Source organism: Salvelinus alpinus, chromosome 8 (genome assembly GCF_045679555.1).
Source record: "Salvelinus alpinus chromosome 8, SLU_Salpinus.1, whole genome shotgun sequence".
NCBI lineage: Eukaryota > Metazoa > Chordata > Actinopteri > Salmoniformes > Salmonidae > Salvelinus > Salvelinus alpinus.
In genome coordinates, this window is record NC_092093.1 from 82,021,853 (window position 1) to 82,027,852 (window position 6,000).

Genomic DNA, 6,000 nt, shown 5'->3' on the forward strand with positions numbered 1-6,000 from the left:
CATTTCTGTTATTTTGTCTTAATACATTTGCAAAAATGTCAAAAAACTGTTTTAGCTTTGTCATTATGGGGTATTGTGTGTAGAGTGATGAAAAAAACATGTGTTTATCAATTTTAGTATAAGGCTGAAACGTAACAAAATGTGGAAAAGGGAAGGTGTCTGAATACTTTCCGAATGCTCTGTATTTCCTTTGGACGGTAAGATGAAACGACGCAATATCGCCATCTGCCGGCCTGTAGGCCACCACTGCATTTAAAATGTGTTTAGACATGTGGCATGTATTTAGAAAGTTCCACCACTAGAGTGCAGCAGAGTACTACAGGTACAGCACAGGCAAGTTTTGCAGAAGGTTCCAGAGAAAAAAGGGAGAGACTACTGACATGTTGTGCTCAACTAAGAACTCATTATTCACTATTACATTCTAATCTACAGAGACATACTGTATGTGTTAGCGCAGTAGACACAGGCCTATCAGAGGTGCGTGTGTGTGTGTGTGAGAGTGAGTGAGTGAGTGAGTGAGTGAGTGAGTGAATCAACTTCAAAATCCTCAATGTTTCTGGTCCCCAATACCTCAGGGAACTCCTCAGCCCCAAACAGCCTTCACGTTCACTCCGGTCAAATAATCAAAGACTCTTTGCAGTCCCAAAGACAGCCTAAAAACAAATTAGCATTCTGCTGTCTCGGCGCCCGGCTCTGAATCAACCTCCCCCCACCTCTGCATGCACCAGACCACCACTGCCTTTAAGTCTAAGCTCAAGAAACACTTCTTCATACTGGCTTTTGCTTAATGTGATCTATGTTGTGGTGTCTGTTGTTGGTCTTATACCTTAGTTTCAAGTTCTATTGTTTTGTCCTTGTGGCCTCTATTATTTTGTGTATCTTGTAAAGCACCGTGCCGGGACTTTGAAGAAGAAAAAAATTCTCCCTTTTATTAAAGCCTTTTTCTTTTTAGTAGTTGCAATGTAAAGAAATGTGGGATTTACCTCTGTAAATGAAAAGAGCACTACAAATGTAATTTATTATTATTATTACCTAACGGTAATACCTTTCCGTAAACTAGAAGATTACCTGCTGTACCACAGTGTAACCCTTAATCCATTACAGTTGGTCAGCTGGGTGATGGCGAAACGTCATCATAATAGATTTTATTGAAATGAGAAGATATTAGCAACTCATTCACATTTCCTCCTGTACAGTAACTTGTATTGCATTCCCAATGATTGCTAGTGCACTGCACACATGCCTCAAAGACAACGTACGAAGAATGGAATGAAATAAAACAAAACCCACCTTCCCCTAACAGACTCAAGGTGAATCAGATTATATTCCCTGAAGACAGCTCAGGGAACATGACTCAGCTCCATTGTGATTCAGCCTCACCTCATACCTGACAAGAAAAAGTGTGCAAGTTTGGGGGGTTTTGACTGGCCTGTTTTTGGGAACCGAATTTTATTCACTTTGAGTCTGTTAGGGGAAGGTGACTTGTTAGTGTGCTTGCTGAAAGTATTGTTACTGTAGGGATTATTATGATTTTCAAAGTTTTGGAGAGCTATAGCTCTTAAATGGTAAGACCAACAGAGACCAAACTTGGTGGAATGACGTGCATTGGGGGGCTAAATACATTGGGTACAACAAGGTACCACTCTGCCAAATGGTGGTGCTATTGCTAAGCGCTGCCTCTTCGTTTGAGTCTCGGAATTTGGCACAGAGGTTTGTCTCTAACAAAGGAACAAATTTGCCTCCAGGACCGATGGTGCCACAATGATGGATCATCCACTATTTTGAAAAGGGTGTACGTTTAAAAACAATGTAACATCTCAGAGACTGCTAAACTGATTTCTCAGAACCTTGGTGTACAGCATGTATAGACCAATATATTTTGATGTTACATAAATTAAGTTGATATCTTAAACGCCATGGCCGCTGTGAGCCAATGAAGTTGAGTGAGGTTGTGCCGAAATTTCTAGTATTTCAAACACTCTTGGAGGGTTGGAGCCCATTGCCACACATGCAAGTCAATACTACATTTTTTCTTGAAGTGTGCACTTGTCCACTACCCACATGGATTCAAAAGTATGAGATTGGTGTGATAGCCAGAGATGCATTCAAGACAGGAACCCTTACGATCCAGCCTCAGACCAAGACTAGACCTCTTTAGACCCAGACCATGACTAGACCAAGACCAGTTTAAATGGGGAAAAACAACATCCTTACCTAGAACTAGACGAAATAAAGACCAACGTTTAAACCAGGGCATTAGTCCCAAGATCCAGACCCAGTAAGGTGAGACCCAGTGAGTGCTATTCCCCTACTCCACGGACCACAACGACACCGGAAGGACTGGGGAAGAAGGAAAGGTAACAGTGGCTTGACCTGGGCCCGACCTGACTCCCCAGTCCACGGACTCTCCCCACCCCCCAGACCACCTGAAGATGACTGGGATGAACCCAGGAGCGATGCGCCACTACAACGCGGTGAGGCTTATGCTAATCCCCAATGAGGAGGCTGCCGAGGACAGAGGCGCCAATTGCCGGGGATCAGCAACAACAATCGCCAGACCAGAAACCATGACCCACCTGGAATGCAGCAGGGCAGATCTTCAGAGAGGAATGGTCTTTGTGACATCTGACCTGAACTGCCTGGTGAAACCTCCAGGACCACAGCAATCATTTGAAGCCAGTTCCAAGACCGTCCAGTTTTGGTCAAAATTCAGAAAGGGCAAAGATTCAGCCCTGTTAAACAAACTCAGAGCATACCCCCTTTCCGACACAGAATCCAAGGTAGTTACAGTACAGCATCCAGGACTACAACATACAAGTTTGGTTAAGCAGGTTCGCCACCCTCAAGTCAGCGGCTAGGAGGGTCCTGGACGAAGACAACATCTGGACTGGTGCACAAAAATGGCTAGTGCTGTTAATACCGGACCCAACTGGAGTGGGTGGAGTCCAACACCATCATGCTGGGATACAACAGAGGCTCTGGCCACTACTACGGCATGCCAAAACTGTGCAGGAACTGTGGCCAACTGGGCCATTCGGCCACAGCCTGCACAGCCATCATCTGCAAGATCTGTCAAGACAACCATCTTACCTCCAACTGTACCTCCGCACGCCCCTGCAACTTGTGAGGGAAAGGGGGCCACTTCTTCAGAACCTGCTCCAGTTCTTACACCAGCAAGGCAAGGCCCAAAGCCACAAACCTCACTAAACCAAATCCCAAACTCACCAATCCCTCCACCAGACAACAACAATGAAGACCCAGACCCCAACCATTTCACAGGCATCGCCCAACCCACCACCCAAGATGTCCCAGAAATGGACCCCCACCCGGTCACCACCCAAGACGTCCCAGAAACAGCCCCCACCTCTGCCCTCTGCCAGACCCTCCAACAAATCTCTTCCTTGTCACCTCCACCCCCTCATCAAAGGGGAGCCAGTTTTGAGTGAGGCCATACAACCAGAAGAACCCCTCGTCACACAACTTCAGTTGATAGACAATAACCCAAACTGGACAAAAAATACCAGATGGAAAAGACCAGACAAACAGACCAGATGACCAACCCAAAACCCAATAAACACAACCCCCAAACCCTCTATTCCCTTCCTGAGGTGGTTGCAAGTCTCATTAAAATTACAAAAGAGTCAGAGCTTAACCTTAACATGTGATGACAATACAACAGAACAGATTCACCTGAATGACATTTACTCTCACGGGTAGCCAAAAAGAACTACCTGAAAGCCACACCCCAACTAAGGCACGCCTCTAGTCTTTAAAGAATACAACCCAACTAAATCCTTGTTAAATAAATAACAATTATATTTTATTCTAATCTGTTCATCTTCCTGCAGTCTGAACAGCCAAAAAGCACATGGAATCAGACATTTCAAGCCACATTTCAAGCCAACTTCATAGATGGTTTGAAATCAGATACAAATCTGATTCCTGGCCATGCGACTTGTGTATGAATGGTCAAATCTGAGTATTTGCCCTCAAGTGGTTTTTAGACTGTTATTTGGCATATCTTATTGCTTGCTAGCTACTCTGTTGACAGTTTTGACAAGAAGATGTGGTAGCTAACTAGCTTGTTAACTGTTTACAAATTAGTGAATGTGGTAGGAAGCGAAACGGCCAAATTGACTGCTGAGTCTAGTCAAAAGGACTCATTTTGAAAGTTGGATAATTGTATCCTTTGAGGCTTTAAATGTAGTCTTACACTATGATTTTTACATTCAAAGCAACTATCACCTTAACACCACCACCAATCAGCCTACACCACTGTGCACACTCCAGTCTTTAGTTACTATGACAACTAGTGTAGCCACGTCAGCATAAGACTGCTGTCTGAACACAGACAGATCCAATTTGGTCACTTGGAACTTGTTCTTTGTACAGTCAGTATTCCAAAACTGATTTGAAAAACAAAAGTGATTTGAGCATTAAGGCCGGCAGTGTTAACAAGGTGCATTAAGGCCGGCAGCATGAACGAGGCTTGAGTCACCCAACTGGCTGGGTCAAAATAACCAAAAGTGTATTCTGTCAACTATTTACCCAGCGCTGGATTGTTTTTAATCCAGCCTTTTTTTGAGTGTAGGGACAGATTACAGAAACCCACTCACCCTCAATTGGTTTCCCTAGAGGGACAAAACAAAGAAAACAGGGTTCCTGGTGAGTGGGTTTAAAAAAAATCTAAGGGTTCTGTGTGGCACACAAAAGGGTTACCTCATACGCTCAAAGAAATGCTGTGTTAAAAACAACCCCATTTTGGAAAATATTGAACAGAACAAACATTGGGTTGTTTTGACCAAGCCAGTTGAGTCACACAGTTAGGTGGTTGATGCTGGGTTAGTGAGCTATGACCCACTGCAATCCCAAATTATTATCAGTTTGTCAATTAGTCAGTCAGACAGCAATTTGTTTGTTTACATTTAAAAGTTTCTTTGAGGAGATAGTCTAGAGATTGTTCTGCTTTGGAGTCTTCTTTACTTGATTGGTCTGGTGGAGTGGTTGACGGTGAGTTTGTGTCGTTGTGTGGGGGGAGAGGAAGGGGTGGGGTCTGGGGTGGCAGTTGCCGGTAGTGATGGAAAACGGAGACTTTCTGAAGGCTTCGGCGTTTTCACCAAATTGTGCCAAAAAACGGTTCATTAGTCAAAGCTTCATTATCTGTTCACAATGCACATTAGTGATATCTGCTGGTCAACTATAAATAGCAGGTTATGATTATCAAATCATTTTCTTTCTCCACTGTTTTAATCAAAAAGTTGATGGCTTTAGTAATGTAAAATCAGCTGGAAAACCAGGATTACATCATGCTTCTCTTTTTTGCTTAACTGGTTTGCTATTTTCTCAAAAACGGACTTAATTACATTATTTAAGATGCTTAAGACAGAAGCTTATACTATACTGAATAAAATACAAATATTTGAACAATGCAGAAAATGTGGTTTCACATATGTCACGGCTCCTCCTCTTCCTTGCAGGGGGCGGTTCCTCCTGCAGGCAGAGGAGGGTCGTTAGTGATTGGAGCCACCTGGGCTCAGGGTATAAACTGTTTGACTAATCACCTCTCTCTCTCTCTCTGCTCCTCCAGGTATGCTCATGTTTTGTTTGTTCCTTTGTAGTTTTGCATAGTTTTCACTCAGTCATGTTCACACACACATATTCACGCATCCATGCACTTTACATACACCTTACATTATGATACTTCCACACCTCATTCCTTTTTCTTAGTTTAAGTTAATAGTTTGTTTATAATAAAGAACCTTTTTAAATTGGCCTATACCTGTTGTTCGTGTCCCCTCATTTTTGTCACAGGCTATGAGCCGGCTTGTGACACATAAAACAATTTTCAAGTGTGCCTGCAACAGAATTCGACCTCACTTCCCTGAATATTCCATAGTTCCCTACTCTACTCGCTAAGTTATCAGTCAGGTGAAACTGCACTGAACAAGAATATAAACACAACATGTAAAATTGTATGAACAAATTTGTTTACATCCCTGT